At 39.9% G+C, this 23,834-nt stretch overlaps 1 long non-coding RNA gene across 1 annotated transcript in view; it reads right to left on the minus strand.

The window, feature by feature from the left end:
• Nucleotides 1-21,816: 21,816 nt before the first annotated feature.
• The window catches only part of LOC142827094 (uncharacterized), a 44,573-nt gene continuing 42,555 nt past the window's right edge, over nt 21,817-23,834 (minus strand). Inside the window, exon 5 of the long non-coding RNA XR_012901503.1 lies at nt 21,817-23,833. This is a non-coding gene — a long non-coding RNA (uncharacterized LOC142827094). The remainder of the gene's footprint in view (nt 23,834) is intronic.

A 23,834-nucleotide genomic window follows, 5' to 3' on the forward strand; every position in this document is an offset into this window, starting at 1 on the left:
ATTTTGTAATTTAGGCCAGGGCTACACATAATGTATTACAGGGTGTCTCCACTGTCATGGGCCCCTTCCCCCATACTTTATAAAATAGACTTATGAAAACAAATATACATAACTCAAATATGCTTTGGGCAAATTATCTCATGAAACCTATCAATCGTCATATCATAATCCGCTGGATGTATTTATCTTATTTAGGTGTATGTATTCCTCTTGTGTCTAAAATTAGACATATGGAGTATGGAATAGTTTATGGTTTTTAAATGGAAAGCCATCAAGGGTGATTCCATTGCTGGGAGGCCTCAATGTCCCGGCAATCATATGCAAATAGCCTTTTGTCCTTTTTCTTAGCAGTGGTTGGTAGGGACTGGCCAGGTGACTTCCTGTGCAAAAAGGGAGTCTTTAAAAACAATAGGAAAGTAGGAATGTTTTGTCTTTGGCTGGCACATCCAAGGGATGAAACCAAAGACCTCAGGGAGTGGAACAGCCCTGCTTTGGAAGACCTTGCTGTAAAAGAAACAGTTTTAGGGTGACAAGTATCAGAAGGGTAGCCGTCTTAGTCTGAATCTGCAAAAGCGGCGAGGAGTCCTGTGGCACCTTATAGACTAACTGAAGTGTAGGTGCATAAGCTTTCATGGGCAAAGACCCAGTTCGTCAGATGCAATTTTTAGGGTGAGTATGTAGTAAGTTTGTGTACTGATGTTTCAGTGTTAGAGTTAGCTAAAGGTTTTCTGTTATTTTGAGTTTGTAATTTATTTTGCTCTGTCTGTTCTCACTTATTACCACTTAAATCTTACTGCTTGTACTTAATAAAATCACTTTTATTTTCTATCAAGACCAGTGTAAATAATGATTACATAGGGGAGCAATCAGTATGTACATTCCCCCTTTCATTATTAAAGGGAGCTTACCTAAATAATTCTTTTTGGGGTTCTGATTCCATTTGATGAGTGGTATCCTGGGAACCTGGGCCCTAAACTGCACTTTCCATGGACCTAAAGAGATTCTGTGTCTGTATTGCTTTTCAAGGAGGCATTGATCTCAGCTTGGTGTCTTGGATGGAGGAGACCTGCGGAACTTGCCCAGCAGGACCGAGCGATGAGAAGTTCCAGAGAGCAGAAAAGCTACTGTCAGGGGCCATGTCAGCCCTCTGGAAGGCACCCGCAAGGGGTCTTCTGTAACCACACCCCATCACACCTGCTATAAGTTCCCCCAGTATATGCAGGTTCCACACTAGCGTCATTGACACTTGTGGGAATTATTCTGTTTTAGGTCCCCCCATTCCCCATTCTTCCATCGCGCAAAAAAAGAGACCGATTTGCACAAATGGAAGTCAGACATGGGGAAAAACAATTCCCTGCTTTATGTCCTTTTGCTGTAAGTCAACATTTTTTTTTAAACATATCTTGAATGTATAGCAGGGATGCCCTGTAAAGTAGATACTCTGTAAAGTAGTAGTGAAGTTGTCACTACTCACCTGCTGAATTGATTGTGTTTTGGAATGTGGGTTATAGTTGCATTTACCTTCCTCTGGAACATCAGCTCTAGGTTGGAACAGAGATAGATACAGTTATAGTGGGACCATTCATTGTTTCAGTTTAGTAACTCCCTTCCTCCTGAAGCAGTAGGATGCATTGTGTAGGTCAGTTATAATATATCACATTCACTCAAACTACATAGTTTTGACTATGGGGGATTTTTAATTGCTTCTTGGAGTCCAGCTCACTGAAGGAAAGACAAGATTTTCTAGCACCCTTTCCAGAATTTTGTAAGCATGACAATAAACATAAGGATTTGTAAATATGTCCATCTGAAGTCCTGGCTCCTAGAACTGATCTATTAAAATATTAATTTGACATATTGGCTATATTAGCCTGAACACATAGGTATACTTCCTGTTCTTCAAAGAGGTTGTATTTAAAAGCGTTGAAAAAGCACGTATTCACTATTTCCTCCCTTTTGGAGAGCTGTGTATTAATTCTCACTGGAAGTGCATGCAATTGATCGTGCTGAAATATACACAAAGTTATTGTCCCTGTTTGGATCTAGGCTTGTTTAAATTAGAGTTAGTATTTTGCAAATATTATGACTTAATTGTACATTCTTGTTCCCTAAATGAGTAATGTTTGTTTTAATTTGTGTCTCATAGACATGCAACTCCCACTGTTTTTCCTGACTTTGCCCCTTCTCTTCTCTGTGTAAACACTGTCTTCCTTCTTCCCACTTAGTGCTCTGAGGTGTATTTGAATTTGTTGTGCTGATCTTTGAATGTCAAAGTTGTCTTGTAGAAACCACCAATAAAATCTCCCAAAGTCTATTTTGGTTTTTATTATTTGTTTTATTACAGTTAAGTAATAATAGTCCACTTTACTGTAAAAGTGCTTATATTTTTGCAGAGGCCCTTGTAAGGATCTGAGCCTCCAATTAACCTGTCTGCTCAGAGCTAATTTACCCAGTCCAATTAACGTTGATAGGTCCAACGTACCTCTGGTGTAACTTCACTAAATTCAGTATATGTACGCCAGAGATAAATCTTGGTGGATGCATTTATGGTGAATGTAGTGCCTCTGCCTCTGTCATGAGACAAGGTAGCTCTCTTCAGGGATTGCAAAATGTTATCCTTTCTAAGGAATGAAGGGTGAGTGAAAATAAATTTCTTTCCATCCCGCCCCTCCCCCAGTTTGTCCGCCTTTCTCCTCCTCCCCTTTCATTTCTCAACACTGAAAACAAACTGGGTCAAGCTGGTGTGTCAGTGACAGTGTGGGTTATATCCAGCCATGTGGTGCAGTTAGTAGTGTAGGATTACATGATGAGGGGCCTAAAATCCTATTTTATAGACCCTCATAGAGATCTGTTTTCAGTGAGTGGGTGGAATGAAATATGACTCATATGCGTATATGCATATTTCATAGGTGAAGCTACTTTTTGAATTAGAGGGTCTCAACGAGGAATTTGCAATGCTTCTAAACACAGTTCTGTTAAAGGACTATCAAACCAAGCATCTTTTGTTCACTCCTGTTGAGAAAGAGGGACAAACCACCCCCACCCCTAGCCCAGCCATATATTGTAGCATCTTTATAGTATATGTTTACATGCCATTTGGTATCCGTCACATCCTGTTACACTATGTAACATGACTGCCTTGTCACAACATAATGCACTGAAGAGAAATGAAATTAAAAAATGGCATTTTTCTCAGATATGTTTAAAGAAACCACAACACTTGGAATGTGCAGTTTTAATTTATTTATTTTTCTTAAAGGACCTGCTATAAAACAGATGGAAAATCCACTCTCCTCCTGAGTCTGGAGGTCCAAATGTTCCTTAGCATTCCTGCATTGCGCATATGGACACGGTAAGATGTTTATACAAGAAAAAAGATGGTTATATGTATATACATATGTTTTACATATATATATATAGTATCTTTATCTAGACACGCACACATACATTCAATAGCTATACAGTGTTCACTTTAAGTATATAGTTTGACAGCGTCCTGATTCAAATGGATTCAAGTTCCTGCAACTTACTTGGTTTACATTGGAGAAGAGCTATGAGCCAGTAAGCACACTCCTTATCCCACAAGCCTTTTTTGTACCCTCTCAGAAACCATCTTCTGTTTGACTGATACCCAAACACCTTTGTGTCGTCCCCCCCTCCACTAGCTCACTCATTCCCTTACCAGCCTCTTATGCTGTCCTCATCTTTAGCTTGGGCTCTGCTCCAGGAGTTTTAAAGGTCTCACTTATGGCCTTTGTGTTAATCCTGACCAATACTTAACATACAAAAAGAAGAAGTTACCGGTTGGACATCTCTTATCTGCAATCCTTGGACCGGCTCCAGGGAATTTGCTGGACTAGAGAAGGTTCCCTGCCATAGACCCCAGCTGCCGACTCTGCCAGCTCCAGGTGGGGGAGAGGGGAAGTGGGGGGACTACCTCGAGCCCCTGCAGGGCTGCCTTCCGGGTATCTGGCCCCACTGCCACTGCCCTGGCCAGGCTGCCTGCCATGTTCCTGCTACAGGCTCCAGCCCCAAGCTGCAGTGGGCTGCCGGGGATGACTCTGGACATGGTCGGGCTGCTAGGTGATGTTGAGGGCTCTGACTCCAGTCTCAGCCCCACGGCAGCCTGTGGGCTCTGGCCCCGCTTTCATGGGCTGTCCGGGGCTCCGGCCCCATGCTGCCATGTGCTGCTGAGTCTGCCACTAGCCCCAGCCCCCGTACTGCTGCTGTGACCCCAGCTGGGGCTGCCATGGGCTGTCACCAGCCCGATCCTGCACTACCAGGGGCTTCCCCAACCCTGTCCCAGTGCCACAGGCAGTTGTGGGCTGCTGCCAGCTCCAGCTCCACTGCTGCAGGGTGCCGGGGGCTGCTGCCAACCCCAGCCCCTGCCCCGTTCCATTGCTTCCACCTGGCCCCTCCTGGATTGCCCTCTTGCCACTAGGCTTCCAGGGTTCTCTGATCCAGGAGCATCTATGTTTCCAGGCCTGAGAATTCTGGTTCTGGTAGGTGCAACCTGTAGTATAGCCCCTACCAGAGAGAGCACCAAAGGCGCACACTGATCTTGCAGCTCTGTGATGTTGAATGTAAGGTATCCAGATTATCCACCCACTTGTTTTTTGACTTTGTCACCTCTGACTTAATGTCCCAATAATGTCATGTCCTTTGCCATGCTGAATTGCCATTTCTAGAAATATCATCCGCTCAAACATAGCAATTAGGAAAATAACACATCAGTGCCAACAACGGGTGATTCACTAATTCACTGGTGCTTGAAAATGTCAGTTCTAGAAATACTTACTCTTCTTTTCTAAAGCTTGCGGGGGGGAGTGAAGGGGTTGTTGTTCATGTTATTCCAGAAATGAAGGGCTCAAATAGGCAAAAATCCATAGTGTGCACTCTTTATTATCCATATGTCTCATAGAACAAAAATTGCTTTTCCATCTAACTTCCATTGTCTCAGTCCAAAAGAGTCTGAGTTGATCAGTAAACTCAATTTTGTTAATTAGGACTCTAACCTAATTATTCTTCAGGAAATGGTATATAACTGATGGGCTATGCATAGTTTTGTAGAAAGGCTTCAGGAGATAACAGAACTCTTACTCATGCATGCTACATTTGACATGATAATCAGAAATTAGCACCTATAACAGACACTGAATACACTGGACCTGATTCTGCTCTGATGAATAATAGTTTTACACTGGAGTCACTCCTGATTTAAATTGGGGTAAGAGGAAAAACAGCCCCATTATGTAATATCAAAAGTGTAATTGTGAAGTTTTAACTATCTCACTGCAGAAGAATTCACTGTGAACCTTATGCTACACTCAGTGATATATGAATTTAACATTCCGTGAACTAAACTTACATAAATGACATTAATGCACTTCTCCCAGTTTGACAACCAGGCTGCAATACTTCATTGTTCCTTATTCCTCCTTTAGGGTGGAGATGCCAATAGGGGGAGAGAACTTGGTGTGAATAACCTTGTTTAAATACATAATGTTTCTTTGTTTCCTGCATGGAAGCATTGTTGGAATAGCAGATATATATCTCCAGATGAGGTCTTTTTTCATGCACTGTTTCATGAACTGTTTCAACACCACAGCAACACAACCAGTTTCTGGACTGGAAGACTCAGAATGTACTGCTATTGAAAATTAGAAACTATTCATGGCCATCCTTGACCTAAAACAGCATTGCTCACTTTAACAAAGGAAAAATAAAGCAACATTCAAGAATTCACTGTCCTTGACTCTAGTTTCTTAGTTAAAAAACACACACACACACACCAGGATAAAAGCACCTCATATTGTGATGCACAGTTTGCACTTGAGGACCTGAGAATGAAAAAAAGAACTAAATGTGATCTTATTTTTCTTCCGAGAAGCCATTTGATAGCATAGACAGTTGTTTACAAGACCAAAGCTCATTGCTATTGAAATAAATGATCCTGGTAATGCAAGGTAAAACCTGACCATTTATTTTATGTATTTCAATCAGTTTAAATTTAGCTTTGTATTTCTTCCCTTGATACATATTTTTCACACCTCCATATTAGGAAAAAATGTTTAAAAAAAAGATTTTGTTTATGCTCCTCTTTTCCATCTTGAATAGGCAGGTTAAAAATAAAAATATGGTGCAAAAGGATGCCTCCCTCTTTGCAGGGAAGGGGACTACTAAGTCAATACTTGGCTGGAATCATGAGCAGCTTGTTGAGTGAGTTAATCAGTCAGGAACTCTGCTCAGCTTCACCTCACTGATAAATGTCACAACTCACTGCTGTCAATAAGAATTACCACCAAAGGTTTCATAGAAACGAGGACTAACTAGACTAGCTTTTTCCTCTGAATGGTTTGCTTTTTCCAGAATGAGTCCAGGACTAGGTCAGAGTGAGTTGCTCTAATTGAATGGGCAATTATACAAATGCATTCTGAAGGTCAAGCAACCCAGGATATTCACGTGACCCAGATTATGGAACACAGAAATTTTGTTTTCATGGAGTGTGCACGAGAATCTATCTAATTCAGATTTGAAATGTTACCATTAGGAAGCTGATGTTACTAAGTTGCCAGTGAGTTTGTTTTTGTTTCTTGTGCTGGGCTGTGTATCTTAGGAGACATGAGTTTCTCTGTAGAAAAGAAAGCCGGAGAATAAAGCTTGAAGTTACCCAGAAAAGATTGCTCATTCTGTTTCATTCAATAAGCATTGTGCAGCTACTGTGGGATTCTTAACAAGAGAAGGCCTGCAGAGCTCTCTCTGTGCAGTCTGTCATGGATGACCTGCAAACCATCAGCTAGAGGCAACCACTGATCACAGGACTTTTAAGATGCCCATTTGAGACAGATATAACCTGTCACAAACAATTGACTGGAGAACATTTTTAATTTTGAGTGCTCATTTTGTTAACCAATGTATTTGAGGTTACTATTAGAACCGGCTGGAAAATCGAGTTTCTATTCTGTGATAAATTGGTATTTTTGAATCAAAATGAAAAAAATAAAAAATTGAAATTTTCCTTATGAGGAGAATTCAGGGAAAAAACACTATTTGAAATTATTGGAATATTTCACTTCTATCGTCAAATCTCAAGAATATGAGATTTCACAATTTGTTTTCATGTTGCTTCAGAATGCAAAATTTTCAAAATTCTCTCTGTAAGAAAAGTCAAAATAATATTGTTTTGGTATAATCAAAATATTTAATTTTGACAAAATAATTTACTTTTGAATTTTCCTTTTTAAAATGTTATAATATTAATATATAATACAAAATATTAAAAATTAAAAAGAACTCAGTTGAAAGGAATATTTAAATGGCAATTTGGACATAGTACTAACTTATTTTTTCTCTTCTTTCTCTGAAATAAATTTCAATGAAATAAACATTATTTTGCAAAGGATTCTGTGTTGGCTAGAATACCATTTTCTATGAAAAATTACTCTGTTCAAGTTTTCTGACCAGCTTTAGTAAAAATGTTTTGTTTTGATAATGTTGAAACATTAATAAAATGAATTGAAGCAATAAAGTGGAAAGGAAACATTTTTAATTATGAAAATAAAATATTTTGACATTGTCGAATTGTAATGAGAAAAATAAAAAGACTCATTTAGACATTTTCCCATTAACAATTTCATTAAAATTTATGTTATCACAAATGTTTCAGTTATGATGAAACTGCATTTCCTGATAGGGAGAAAAAAAAATCCCTCTTCAATCAAGCATTTTTCAACTAGCTGCAGTTGTTACCATTGCTCAACTTACTTTTACTCCTGGGAACTGAGTATTTTACAGTTACTGAAACAATCTAGCTACCTTCTTGTTATCTCTGAGTCTGCACAAAGAGCAACCAGAAAAAAGTAAGCTAGATAAATATAGATCATCCAGACTTGTATCTTTGCTGTTTTGACATGGAAATTTCAGACCAGATTCACCAAAACACTGTGGCGGCTTTGTGCCTCTTCAGTGATGCAAAGCAGCCAGAAAGTCTAAGTTTAATTAGCTGATTAAGCTATGGTTATTATGGATGTGTTTTGTCATTTGGCCAAAACAACCAGAGCATATCACTGAATTTGGCCCAGTATTTTGTCATCTGTGTGAAAGATAAATTGGACTAGTGGCATATATCCTAGACTAGTGGCATACATCCCAGAATGGATTGGATCAGATGTCCATATGGGAGTGCTGGAACTGCCTAGTAACTTACAGGCAAGTTGTGTGAGTTAATATCATTTATTGCTGGTGAAAAAGAGAAGCTTTCAAGCTACACAGAGCTCTTCTTCAGGTGTGTGAAAGAGATTTTCATACCGACCTTTTCTCACTAATATCCTAGGACTGAAATGGCTACAGCTTCTTATACCAGCTTGTAGTTACAGCAGGTGCTTTGACAATCATCCAAAATCATCCAAAGCCTAAGATCTGGTGATGATGGGGGACTTCAGCTATCCAGATATATGTTGGGAAAATAACACAGTGGGCACAGACTATCCAATAAGATCTTGGACGGCATTGGAGACAACTTTTTATTTCAGAAGTTTGAAAAAGCTACTTGGGGGAAGCTGTTCTAGATTTGATCCTAACAAATAGGGAGGAACTGGTTGAGAATTTGAAAGTGGAAGGCAGCTTGGCTGAAAGTGATCATGAAATCATAGAGTTCACAATTCTAAGGAAGGCTAGAAGGGAGAACAGTAAAATAGAGACAATGGATTTCAGGTAGGCAGATTTTGGTAAGCTCAGAGAGCTGATAGGTAAGGTCCCATGGGAATCAAGACTGAGGGGAAAAACAACTGAGGAGAGTTGTCAGTTTTTCAAAGGGACATTGTTAAGGGCCCAAAAGTAAGCTATTCTGATGTGTCAGAAAGATAGAAAATCTGACAAAAGACCGCATTGGCTTAACCATGAGATCTTGCATGATCTAAAAATAAAAAGGAGTCATATAAAAATGGAAAGTAGGACAAATTACAAAGGATGAATATAGACAAACAGCGAAATTAGAAGGGCAAAGGCACAGAATGAGCTCAAACTAGCTACGGGAATAAAGGGAAACAAGATGACTTTTTATAAATACATTAGAAGCAAGAGGAAGACCAAGGAGAAGGTAAGCCCACTGGTCAGTGAGGAGGGAGAAACAGTAACAGGAAACTTGGAAATGACAGAGATGCTCAATGACTTCTTGGTTCGATCTTCACTGAGAAGTCTGTAGAAATGCCTAACATAATGAATGCTAGAGGGAAGGGGGTAGTTTTAGAAGGTAAAATAAAACCAGAACAAGTTAAAAATCACCTAGAAAAGTTAGATGCCTGCAAGTCACGAGGGCCTGATGAAATGCATCCTAGAATATTCAAGATAGAGGAGGTATCTGAACCGCTAGCTATCATCTTTGGAAAATCATGGGAGACAGGAGAGATTCCAGAGGACTGGAAAAGGGCAAATATAGTGCCCATCTATAAAAAGGGAAATAAGAACAACCCAACAAACTACAGACCAGTTAGTTTAACTTCTGTGCCAGGGAAGATAATGGAGCAAATAATTAAGAAAATCATCTGTAAACACTTGGAAAGTGGCAAGGTGATAGGGAACAGCCAGCATGGATTTGTAAAGAACAAATCATGTCAAACCAATCTGATAGCTTTCTTTAATAGGATAACAAGTCTTGTGGATAAGAGAGAATTGGTGGATGTGGTATACCTAGACTTTAGTAAGGCGTTTGATATGGTCTCACATGATATTCTTATCAATAAACTAGGTAAATTCAGCTTACATGGGGCTACTATAAGGTGGGTGCATAATTGGCTGGATAACCGTACTCAGAGAGTAGTTATTAATGGTTCACAATCCTGCTGCAAAGGCATAACAAGTGGGCATCTGCAGGAGTTCATTTTGGGACCGGCTCTGTTCAATATCTTCATCAATGATTTAGATATTAGTATGGAAAGTACGCTTATTAAGTTTGCAGATGATACCAAGCTGGGAGGTGTTGCGACTAATCTGGAGGATAGGGTCATAATTCAAAATGACCTGGACAAATTGGAGAAATGGTCTGAGGTAAATAGGATGAAGTTTAATAAAGACAAATGTAAAGTGCTCCACTTAGGAAGGAACAATCAGTTTCATACATACAGAATGGGAAGCGACTGTCTGGGAAGGAGTACGTCAGAAAGGGATACAGGGGGTATAGTGGACCACAAGTTGAATATGAGTCAAGAGTGTGATGCTGTTGCAAAAAAAGAAAACATGACTCTGGGATGCATTAACAGGTGTGTTGTGAGCAAGACACGAGAAGTCATTCTTCCGCTTTACTCTGCGCTGGTTAGGCCTCAATTGGAGTATTGTGTCCAGTCCTGGGCACCGCATTTCAAGAAAGATGTGGAGAAATTGGAGAGGGTCCAGAGAAGAGCAACGAGAATGATTAAAGGTCTAGAGAACATGATCTATGAGGGAAGGCTGAAGGAATTAGGTTTGTTCAGTTTAGAAAAGAGAAGATTGAAGAGGGACATGATAGCAGTCTTCAGATATCTAAAAGGGTGTCATAAGGAGGAGGGAGAAAACTTGTTAATGTTGGCCTCTGGGAATAGAACAAGAAGCAATGGGCTTAAACTGTAGCAAGGGAGGTTTAGGTTAGACATTAGGAAAAAGTTCCTGTCAGGGTAATCAAACACTGGAATAAATTGCCCAGGGAGGTTGTGGAATCTCCATCAGTGGAGATATTTAAGAGTAGGTTAGATAAATGTCTATCAGGGATGGTCTAGACAGTATTTGGTCCTGCCATGAGGGCAGGGGACTGGACTGGATGACCTCTCGAGGTCCCTTCCAGTCTTAGTATTCTATGATTCTATCATTCTATGACACTTATACTACCAATGACTATCACCAGAACACAATGTTTATCAGCCATTCATAAAAGCATAACTTGCACAAATCAGGAAAAGTAGCCATGCCATATTTCTTCCTTTATTTTAGGAGAATACTACACAAAGAGATACAGACAATAGAGAGATTAGGAATACTCAGAAGTTTTATTAAAATGTTTTCATTTCCATTCGGTTCAGTTGTATTAAATTATTCTTGTTAGGTGAATTTTGCACGGGTACCCCGGCAGCAAATATGGGTAGGTGGTGAGGAATAGATTTTTACTTCCTGTGTTGATTTAGAGTGGGTGCAGCATATTTAACCGTGGGCCAATACAGCAGAATCTTACCGTGCAGCATGTCAGTGGTAATGGTGACATTACTGGGCTCCACCAAGATAGAAACAGATAATAACAGATATTAAAATTCCCCTTCTTTTTGGTATTTGAAAAACTACAATAGTGGTGCCCAATAAGAATTAATGATTTTTTAAAAAGAATATGGATTCTTAGCTAATCTTTTCCTTGTACTCTGTTTAAAATCACACAAATTCATTTTTCCATTTGTTTCTTTAAAAATTCCAGTTAGGATAGCCAATTAAAAAACAAGGAAATTAAGAACAACCTCTCTCCCCAAATTAACAGATTATCTATCAAATAATATACCACATACATAAAGTCAGTTCCAAATGGTAATGATTGTTATTTTTAGACCTTTCTATATATCACCACTAATAACTGATTAAATCTATGGCTTTCATTATTATTTCTGTTTGCAGATTGTTGACAACCGGTTAGCAAAATCCTTAGATTTTTCTGCAAATACCCAGACACAGGGGAATTTTAATACGTATTCTTTTCTTTTTTCTATCTTGGAGCTGCTCAGTAATGTCATAAAGTCAACTATCAAATGCTGCCTGTGATTGTTAGAGCTTTCTGAATACATCACCATTAATAACTAATTAAATCAATGGCTTTCATCATTAATTCTGTTTGCAGATTGTTAACAAGCTTACAAAATCCTCAGATTTACTTATTTTCCAAAAGAGTTTAAAATCTCTTTGGTGTTGTAGTAAGATAAAGGCCTAAAACATAAGCCAATGCAGCACAGGACTCTGAGGCCTAGGTAACAATGGACAAAACATGGCTAACATAAAGCAGTGCTAAGCAGTGAGCAAGAGGCAGGCCTCTGCTCACAGTACCTGGCATGAACAGGGCTGAGAGTGCAAAATACTAATTGGTGCTAGGTACCGACCACAGAACAATAATTGGTACTGGTCATAAGTTGAAATCTCATGGTACCATCAGCTCACTGAAAAAGACCTTGGTATACACTCTCCACAGATACAGCCCTAGGTTCAGGAAAATATCTAAAATGACAGCATGATGGATACAGATATCTAATCAAACCATGAGGTACAGGGTGATGGGTGGTATCTAAGTAGCGTCAGAGGGTGGCAACCTCACACATCAGTAGTGAGGTGAGATTTGTTTGTACCTGTATAGAAGGTGGTGTTTTGGAGGGGACAATCTTTGGATGATCTAGGAGGCAGTGGAAATTTCCCACTGATTGAGTCATTCCATTGTAGCAAGTACATATGGATAGTGGTTCAGTGGAGTCTAATGACAACTGTTACTGTACTTCGATTAAACAATAAATCACCTTCTATCCTTATCTGGTTTGTGGTCTTTATGGCCCTCTTGGGGTCTCCTGTGGTCATTGGGCCCATATCACTGAGCACACATCACTGAGCACACATGCAAGTAGCCTTCTGGTTATCATCATCGACAGAGCCAGAGGAGACGACACCTCGGCAGTAAATCCTTCTAATTACAGGTGTATAATTCAGGGTCTGCAAATGAATCACACCCATTGTGTTGCAAATCATTCTGTTGGTTAGCTGCATAAATCACACTGCTTTATTTTTATTCCCAAGTTGGTGATTTATATAACTGAACAGATCAACATTAGTTGCAAATCCCAACTCAAAATATGATTTGGACAAAAATTTATAGTTTAAAGTTAAAAATTTACTTTCCATGACTATTCACCGTTAAATTATATTCGGATCAGGCTCATATTTATACATTTGTTTTTAAAAGTATATAATTTTCACCCACTCTCTCAAAAACAAAAGAGGGATGGGAGGAGGGCGTGTCATATAGGACTCTTATCCTCATTGATGAAGGTCTCTTTTTCACTCAGGAAGAGAGCACTGTTGAATGCTTCTTTCTCCAGGTTTGTCATATTTTAGTGTTTGGGTTTACACAGTGGGGCTGCGTTTAGACTGGCAAGCAGCTGCTTTTGCAGAAAAACTTGCCAGCTGTCTATACTGGCCGTTTCAATTTCTGCAAGAACACTGACTTCCTACTGTCTGAAATCAGTGCTTCTTGCAGAAATACTATGCTGCTTCCGTTCAGGCAAAAGTCCTTTTGCGCAAAGCTTTTGCACAAAAGGGCCAGTGTAGAAAGCTCAGATTTGTTTTGCGCAAAAAAGCCCGGATTGCAAAAATGGCGATCGGGGCTTTTTTGCGCAAAAGCGCGTCTAGATTGGCATGGACGCTTTTCCGCAAAAAGTGCTTTTGCAGAAAAGCGTCCATGCCAATCTATACGTTCTTTTCTGCAAATGCTTTTAACGGAAAACTTTTCCATTACTAGCATTTGCAGAATATCATGCCAGTCTAGACGTAGCCTGGTTGTCTGCAAGGTAGAATGTAGGTCTCTCTAGGCACATTTGAATTAGGTGGGCACATTCAGGTAATCTGGGTGAGATCATATATTTTATTATTTCTCTTACCAACAGAAGTTGGTCCAATAAAAGACACTGCCTCACTCATCTTGTCTCTCTAGTAATCTGGTATTGATATAGCTACAACACTTCATAGATTCAGGCAACTCCTGCTTGGTCAGATAGTGTTAGTGTCTGGTTATTAGGAAAATAAACTAAAATGTAAATTCAACAGGTGATAAGTAAAAGATTGCCTCCTTCATCTTCTTGTTGAGATTTTTACAAAGAACTTTATTGGAAAATTATAATGACATAGAGCATTATGTGAAAGCCTGAAGATACAACCATTCTTACATATTTTAAAATAACACTTTATATATCAAAGTGAAGTTTTGCCCTTGTGCAACATCATTCATCCAAAGATCACAAAGTGCCATGGAAACATAACTCATTGCTGAGAGTAAAAGAGAAGTTTTTATTCAAAACATTAGTAAGAGAATGAAGAGGCAGAAACCCCAGTGCTCCTGAGGAGACAGAAGAGTGGCCTTTACAAAGAGTAGACAGAGCCATGCTTAGCCCCTCATTCTGTTTTTGGGGTGGCCTGTGTCCCTAGAGTAGTAAAGGGGAGCAGCAATATTGATGTTCAGATTTTGAAGTGATCCATGTTACTTTATAATTCTGTACACCAAAGTACAGGCAGAATCTGGCCCTAATTAGTTTGCTTCATATATTTCTCTATGTCCTATAATTATTTTACCAATAGAGAAGTTAATGATTTGCATCATAATCACACAGTAGATCGATGGCAGAATCCAGACTAGAGCCCAAAAGTTCTCTGCTTGTATCTTTCCACATGACTTCCTACCTACTTCCCAAACTATTCATACCCACCATGCACTTGGAGATGTAATGGTTAGCATATATCGTTCTCTTGTTCAGCTGCTCCAGATTCCTTTAAATTATTACTATAATCAGTTAGTAGGAATAGGTTTTTCTTCCTTCCCTTTTGAGAGCTACAGCATGGTGATGTGGCAAATTCACATAATTAATGTTCCCAAGGACTCATAAATACTAAATACCAAACAGCATTGTTTTGCACACGTGCAAAGTGAGTAGAGATATTCAAATAAACGATTCACAGTTAGTTACCTTTGACATTGTAAAATGAATCTCCATTTATTTAACATCCTAGACCTGCAGGGATTAAAATCTCAGTGTAAGAAAAATATCCCACAAGCATGCTTCATAAATTTCACTTACTCGTTATGTCTTATTAAATCTTTATGGAATATTATCTTGACACACAGAGGGCAAGGTTAGAGACAAGCCAGAATCAAAATATCCACTCTTCATAGATAGCTGCACTGTGCATAGTAATCATTCCATTAGGTATCTAGTCATATTCATATTCATCTCCAACTGGTCACATTAAAAACCAGGTATATGGTGGTGACTCTAGGGAAGAATTCTTCAAAGGAAACAAAAGAAAATAAACATGGTGAGCTGTGGATTTAATTTTTTCTCTTTTATGGATCTATCCTCCTGCTTAACCCTAAGTGAGACCCTAAATGGAATGTAACTTCACTTGAGCAGCCAAAATAAACATATGACTGGCACACAGATGTTTGAATTGTATTATTTATCTCAGACAGTGGAGACTTTTTTCACCTACAGTGAATTAGTCATAGATGTAGTCCATTAACCCTCTTCACTCTGCCACTTATCTGCCTCCTCTTATGAGTTCCAAGGGTAAATAGATAATGTTGAGAGTTGCACATTGCTTTCGGAAATTTGCCTATAGACAGGATGGCAATAAAGTGTTAGATAAAGAGGTTTCCAGCTAACAGAAACTTTATGCAGATATCAAAGGACAACTCCGATTTAGCTCACATGGTAGAGCTTTCACATGATTTTAGTCACCACCAGAGTAACATGCAGTCTATACATACAGCCTGTGAATGAACAGAGGACTTTGTTAACAGATTAAAACTGCTTTGGTCTCTTCCCACCAACTCACTTACCACCACATGATCGCTTTCTGAAATATTTCACTTGTTGAAATAGTTCACATTTAAGGGTATGTCTAGACTACATGGCTCTGTCGCCAGAGCCATGTAGATTAGTTTACTAGACATACCCAAATGAAGCGGCGATTTAAATAATCACCGCTTCATTTAAATTAAAATGGCTGCTGAGCTGAGCTGATCAGCTGTTTGTCGGCTCAGCGCGCTAGTCGGGACACTCCCCGGTCGACATCGAAGGCATTTGTCAACCGCCCCGTTATGCCTTGTGAGATGAGGGGCAGTCGACAAATGCTTTTGATGTCGACCGTGGAGCTTCCAGACTAGCGCTCTGAGCTGACAAACAGCTGATCAGCTCAGCACGGCAGCCATTTTAATTTAAATGAAGCAGCGATTCTTTAAATCACCACTTCATTTGGGTATGTCTAGTAAACTAAACTACATGGCTCTGGCGAAAGAGCCATGTAATCTAGACATACCCTAAGAGTTATGTTGTCTATTAATGATACTCCAGATAGTGTAGTTTCATAGTCATAGGCCAAACTCTGGTCCCCTTGCTCACATGAGAACACTGTTATCAGTGTAACTTCTGGTGTGAGCAGATATGTGTTTATTTTCATCTACAAGAAAGAAGCACATCTATTTTCTGACTGGTAGCACCTATTTCATACTTACATTCTCATGACCACCGGGGCTCTTGTTTTTATGGCCCTCCTGAGCCGAAATTTTCCTTTCTAAATGGCACACCAGCATGGTTTTCCTTAGGTGTCCACCCTTTTGCTCCCTTGACTGATAATTTCAGGGCAGTTTGTACAATGCCTCACCAAGGATTTACTGCTTTGAGCTGTAAAACTGTCACACGGCTGATTTCTTTATCTTGGCGTTTCTGGAATCAGTGGCTGCTTAGGGAGAGTGACTGAAAATAATTCTGATTCAAATTTTCTGGACTCTTTGGATGACTTTAAAGTTAGCCTTCTCCTTTTGAACTTCTTGGTATGCTTTCTGTTTTGTTACTTCATTTTGCCAGAGACAGCGATTAAAGGTTTTATTACTAATCACTGTGTCCACCTCCCTTCCATCAAATTCTCTGATGCTCTCCCCCACACATTTGCTGCCTTAGCTGTTATTTGCAACCACCTTTGTGAGTCTGAACTACCACCAGAATTACTGTCTTATCCAATAACTGGATACAGCATTCCTTCCTACTAGAAATATGTCTTTGGGTACTGGAATTCTCACTGACTTCATTATGGAGTAAATAGGACTATGGATAGTATATTGATCCAAATATATGTAGCCTGAATTTAGCAGTTTTAAAAATAATGGCTAGAATGTGAGTCATACTTCATACTCATGGAAGGCAGTAAGGAGGCGTAAGAACACATGCACAAATGCACACATATACCCCTACACATCCGCGTAGGCTACACAAAACTTGCATCTGGACACAAAGGAATCAGAGACTGACGTTTATCTGCTTCTGCCCTCTATAATATGTGGCTAGAGAGGGTAGGACTGGTGTAACTTTAGCTCCACCACCTAAGGAACCAGCAGAATAGATGGTATCGTCATTTGTTGCTGGTACAGAAAAGCATCACTACCTCTCCCCTAGAACAAGGGTAAGCAGGGAGGGACTTGTACCAGAAATGGTTATGTCTAAGGCCCAATCTTTCCTACAGTGGTGCAACTTGTGCAGCACCTCTTGCTTTGTCTTAAAGGAATCATTAATTCCCAAATATATAGTGGGCACACTTAATATTTGGCCACAAACAAGAATAAGAATAGAGTGAAATTCAGCAAAAAAATCAGATTCCCTCTATATTTAATGTAACAAAGTTGTGTCAATGGGGCTTTCAATGCTGTTTTTGAGAGGGTGCAACAAAAATATATTTGGTGGTAGAAACGAATTATAGAAAAAGCACAATAGACTATTTACTTTTTTTGTGCGTTTCGTACAATTCTTCTCTCCTTCCAAGCATAAAAGTACAGAAGCATAGAAAATTGGGGTATGAAAAGGTCAAAAGGTCATCAAGTTCAGTCCCTTGCTCAAACAGGACCAATACCAACTAAATCATCCCAGCCAGTGCTTTGTCAAACCGGACCTTAAAAGACCCCAAAGATAGGGATTCCACCATTTTTTCAGGTAACTCATTCCAATGCTTCACCAGCCTTATAATGAAATAGTTTTTTCTAATATCCAATCTAGACCTTCCACATTTCAGCCATTGGTCCTTTTTCTGTCATCTGTCACCACTGAGAACTGCCTAACTCCATTATCTTTGGAACCCTTCAGGTAGCTGAAGGCTGTTATCAAATCCCCATCACTCTTCTCTTCTGAAAACTAAATAAGTCCATTTCCCTCTCTTCATAAGTCATGTGCCCCAAACCCTAATCATTTTTGTTGCCTTCTGTTGGACACTCTCTCATGTGTCCACTTCCTTTCAGTCATGGGGGGCCTTAAATAGGATGCGACCACATCAGTGCCAAATAGATGAGAATAATCACTTTCCTGGATCTGCTGGCATTGTTCCCACAACTGCAGCCCAATAAGCTGTAAGCCTTATTGGCAATAAGGGCCCACTGTTGACTCATATCCAACTTCTTGTCCATTGTCATTCCAAGGTCATTTTCTTCAGAACTGCTGCTTAGCCATTTAGCCCCCAGACAATAGCAGTACATGGGATTCTTCTGTTCTAAGTACCCTCTGCACTTGTCCTTCTTGAACCTCATCAGATTTCTTTTGGCCAAATCCTTCAATTTGTCTTGGTCATTCCAGTTCCCCCTACTCTACAGCATATTTACCTCTCCCTTCCTTCCCAGGCTTAGTATCATCTATGAACTTGTTGAGGGTGCAATCCATCCCATCATCCAGATCTTTAACAAAGATGTTGAATAAAACTGGTCCCAGGACTGAGCGGGGCATTCTGTTTGATACCAGCTGTCAAATGGACACTGAGGCTACATCTAGACTACAGGGTTCTTTCGAAAGAAGCTTTTTTCAGACAAGATCTTCTGAAAAAACTTCTTTTGAAAGATAGTATCCACACTGCAAAAGTGCACTGAAAAAATGATCTGCTTTTTTGAAAGAGCATCCAGACTGAATGGATGCTCTCTCACATGTAAGCTGCGGTTGCTATGGACAGAATGGCCACCAGGACACCTGTGCTTTTTCCTCTTTCCTTTTCTTCCAAAAGAACTCCTGCTTCCCCATCCACACATGCCTTTTTCTGAAAGAGCTCTTTCTCAAAAAGGCTTCTTCCCCGTAGAATGAGGATTACCAATGCCGGAACTCCCCCAACCCCCCGTCACCCCTATCCCCCGATCTTTTGATTTTCTTGCAGAAGAACGCAATTTCAGTGTGGACGTTCCTCAAGTTTTGTTGGAAAAACAGCTGTTTTTCTGACAAAACTCTGTAGTGTAGACAAACAATTCAAAATTCAGCTGTTACTAGTGATATTTATGTTGCAATCAAATTTTTGACCAAAGAACTACAAATGTATGTCATCCTCTATGTTTAGCCCTCCTATCCAGTTCCATAACATTACCTGTCTAGCAAACTGCTTGCAAAAATATGAGACGTTTTCAAATGAATTGAATAAAACACCGGTAATAGCAATGAGTGAGACCTAATAACTACTAACTGATTGTGCTGTATGTATATGCCATTTCATGTGGATAAAGTATAAGAAAATCCAGATTAATGGTCTGGTATCTTTCCTGTAAGATACATTTTTATAAAGTTTATAGCTAAATTGATAGCACTAAAAATTGAAATCCTTTAACCAACCGAGTGACCAGTGACATGGCCAGCTTCCTCTGACTTCCCCTCTAATGTCTCTCAGCCCTAACTTTTAGGGACTACATATAGTGGGGAAAGAACAATTTATTATCTGGGCTTTTCAGATCTTGGCTTCTCTGCTGAGTCTAATCACTGTAAAGTTTTTTGTGATGTGTGCAACTGGCCATCTGTCATGGGCGGGGTTGCCCAGTCCCTTCAGAAGCAGGACCATGGCCTTTTAAGGCCCCTCAAAGAGTGTTCCACCCCATGTGTCCCTGTCGCTATGGCTCAGGACCTATGACTACACCTTGCCTCCACTGAGACAGTCTGGCCTAGTGGCCACCATCAATAAAACACCCCTTTCTTAAAGGGTAGTGAAGCCCAGCAGCCAGACTCCATTCCATTCCCTTCCTGTAGTGTAATGGGACCTCGTGGCTACAGTCTGTTTGTTCTCCCTTCCCTCAGGACAGTAATGCCTAATGGCTTGCATCAATTATCACTCATTTCCCGTAGGGCAGTGAGGCCTAGCAGCCAGAGCCAGAAACCACACTCCCTGTTCTCAGGGCAATAAGGCCTAGCAGCCAGAGTTAGCAATCACTCCCTTCCTTTGGGCAGTGAGATCTAGTGGCCAGAATCTGTAATCACAGCTGTAGCACCTCCCTTGGAGGTTAATGGGGCTGGGGTAGAGGGATCTGTCCCTCCCTCCTCCACCAGTCCCAGACCTGGGTCCTGTCAGTGGTGGGTGTGTTCCATCATTAGCTGAGTAGGGAATCCACCCAAAACACACTGAGCTCTAGGGGATACAACTCCCTGCCCTGGGCTACTTCCTACCAGACTCATGTCAGTCAGCTTCTTCTCCGGTTTCCTTCTGGCTGAGGGTTTCTCCATCCGTTCCCAGCTGACTGGCCTCCATGGCTCGGTCTGCCCATAGCTCTTCCTGCAGAGCTGAGGCAGCAGCTCCTTCCTCTGCAGCCGTCATCCCTGACTGAGCTGATCCACTGTCCTTTATACCTGTCCTCTAGCTGTAGCATGCCCAGCAGGTCTGTGGGGGTGGGGGGGTCTGGCAGCCAGGTAGCTCTGGTTAACTCTTCCAGGCCCAGTGTGGGGTTGGTATACCCCATCATACCATCACAAACTGACTTGAGTCTACCAACTTCTAATGTGCCATTGAGCAATCAATGGATAGTAATAATAAAAGAAGCCACTATAAATGTAATGGGAATGAAAAGCCTCCTAATTAAATCCCTTCATCTGAACCCATCCCTGTTGCTGTGGTTCTAGATTAACTGTTAAACTGTAAGGACCAATTTGAACATGGATGAAAGCTAATAAGAATGTCTGATCTCAACTGCCTGATGGCAGAAATCTTTCAAGATCACTTGAATTCATAAGATTTCCGCCATACTAGGCCAAATCACACAAGAACATCTCCAGTGTTTCTCATCAAATTCTCAACTGAATCCTTAGCCTACAACTTTAGTCCAGGTATAATCTTTGGCTTGGCTATATAACAACTTTCAGACACTACCACTGCAGATCAAAACTGAGTCAATGATGCAATAGGAAAACTGCTAGAGAGGCCACTATTGAATCCCCCTCCATTAATTGTTATCCTTGGTGAGAGCGTTGTCATTCCACTACCAACTTTTATATGGTTCTTTATACACTCTTATTTTCACCAGCACATAAAATCTATATTGCCTGCTTATAATTTGTGTTACACATAAATACAAAAACACAGGAATACAAGTAAATAAAAAAGCACAGATGGTATTAGGAAAAATCTTCCAGGAGAACTTGTGCCAAACAGTATTCCTGTATTTTTTATATGCAACCATGTTGCAGGGACTGTGGACCATCACAGAGCACAGATGGAAGCATGAGTTTAAGGGCTATTGAGCACGTGGGCTTTCCCAGTGTGTCACAATTATGGAAATATCTGTGCTAAATAACTTAACGATGAAAATTGGCAATGTTCAATAATCCACCATACCTGTTTGTTCCCTGTGGTGAGATAGACTAGTGATTTGCAAGTTGGAGTGCAGCATAAAGCATGTAGCTGCATTAGTTCAAGATCTTTAAAGATATTTTTCCTATGGGATGCCATGTACAACATCCATATGCTTTTCTGTATTAATTTACATATGGGCTGATTTTAAGAAATATCGTGCGCTACAGCTGTCCTTGACTTCCAGTGGATTTATGAATTCACAGGATCTCTGAAAATCTAGCCATGTGTGCATTATATATTTGATTATGTGTTGACATTAAGAGGAAGAACAAATTCAAGCACTTTACAAACTAATGGATAATTTTAAGAGTACATCATGGAAGCAGAAACCAGAAAAGAGAACAGGAAAGTTCACTTGTTGGAAAAAAAATTTTAAGACTATGGTGATCATAATGGAAATATTTCTAATGGTTTGATATGTAATTACTTTACATGAAATTCATAACATTGGAAGAAAGAGCAAAATCCAAGATCACTGTTCCATAGTGTTCCCTGCACTACCAGTATTGAACTGTCATGGGAGTGCTGGTGCTTTGTGCTTAATCTTAAAATCATAAGTCAAATCTGGCTGTCCTTAGAAACATTATTTGGAATTTTGCTCCAGTAAGGTCAACAGGATTTGTCCTTTCAAGTAGAGATACAAGGACCTATTGTATGATCTAGTGTTAATCTACTGATAGTGCATGATTATCTCCTAAAGGATATTTTTTACTATGCATTGTCCAGTTCCATTTATAATGATTCAGTGAGGCATTCACCCTTCCCCTTAGATGACAATGAGAATTCTACAGTCTAATAGGTTTCATTATAAGAGATGTTTTTAACTTACATTTTTCTTTCTTTCTTTTAATCCCAATTCCTCCTATGGATCCCTTTGACTATCCTAAAATGTCATTCCAAATTCTCAAGTTCATACTCTTCAAATATTTCTAGACAGTTGTTATACCTCTTTTTAGTAACCATTCAAACAATGTGTTCCAATTTAGTTTTTAATCTTTCATTATAAATCAATCCCTCCAGGTGTTGATGGTCTTTATCACTCTCCTTTGAATTCCCTACAGTTTATCCCTAACTTTCTAGGTATAGCTGAAACAAAAGATAGGACTATGCAGCACTTTAAAGACTAACAAGATGGTTTATTAGGTGATGAGCTTTCGTGGGCCAGACCCACTTCCGCAGATCAAATTGTGGAAGAAAATTGGAATGCCTATATAGGGATACAATAAAAAAAGAGAACACATATAAAATAGACAAATCAGATTTTAGAACAGAGGGGATGAGGGGGGAGGTTAATGTCTATGAGATAATGATATTGGAGGTGATAATTGGGGAAGCTATATTTGTAATGGGTTAGATAATTAGCATCTTTGTTAAGGCTCATTTGTAAAGTGTAAAATTTAAGCATGAATGACAGTTCAGAGGCTTCTCTTTGAAGTCTTGTGTTAAAATCTCTTGGAAGCAGGATGTAGGTAGTCAGGTCGTTGAGACAATGCCCAGGATGGCTGAAATGGCAAGAAACTGTTTTTTCTTTGTGAAACTGTCTGATGTCTGTTTTGTGTGCATTGATTCTTCGGCGAAGTATCTGAGAAGTTCGTCCAATATACATAGCAGACGGACACTGTTAGCACATGACGGCATAAATTATATTTCTGGATGAACAGGAATATGTGTTCTTGATCTTATAACTGAAATGATTAGGTGCAATGATGGTGTCAGCAGAGTAAATACGTGGACAAAGCTGGCACCAGGGTTTGTTGCAAAGAAAAGTTCCAGGGTTGGTATTAGTGTGGTATGTCCGGTGGTTGTTGGTAAGAATCATCCTGAGGTTAGGTGGTTGTCTATAGGAGACTATGGGTCTGTCTTCCAGAGCCTCTCGGAGTTTAGTATCCTGTTCCAATATAGGTTGTAGTTTATTGATAATGTGTTGGACGGGTTTAAGTTGGGGGCAATAGGTGATGACAAGTGGTGTTCTATTGTTGGTTTTCTTGGGTCTGTCTTGAAGTAGATGGTTTCTGGGTATTCATCTGGCCCTTTCAATTTGTTCTTTTATTTCTCTGGGTGGGTAATTGAGGTTTATAAATGCTTGATAGAGATCCTGAAGTTTCTGGTCTCTGTCAGTGAAATTAGAGCAGATGCAGTAGTATCGAAGGTCTTGGCTATAGACGATGGATCGTATGGTATGTTCTGGATGGGAGCTGGAGGCATGTAGGTAACTGTATGAGTCAGTGGTTTTTCTGTAGAGAGTGGTATCTAATTTACCATTGGTGATTTGTACTGTGGTGTCCAGAAAATGGATCTCTCGTGTAGAATGGTCCAAGCTGCGATTGATGGTGGGGTATAGGTTGTTAAAGTCTCTGTGGAATGCATCCATTGTTTCTTGGCCATGGGTCCAGATCATAAAGGTGTCATCGCTGTAGCATAAGTAGAGAAGGGTAAAAGGGGACGGGATC

Source organism: Pelodiscus sinensis, chromosome 2, assembly GCF_049634645.1.
Source record: "Pelodiscus sinensis isolate JC-2024 chromosome 2, ASM4963464v1, whole genome shotgun sequence".
Taxonomy (NCBI): Eukaryota; Metazoa; Chordata; order Testudines; family Trionychidae; genus Pelodiscus; species Pelodiscus sinensis.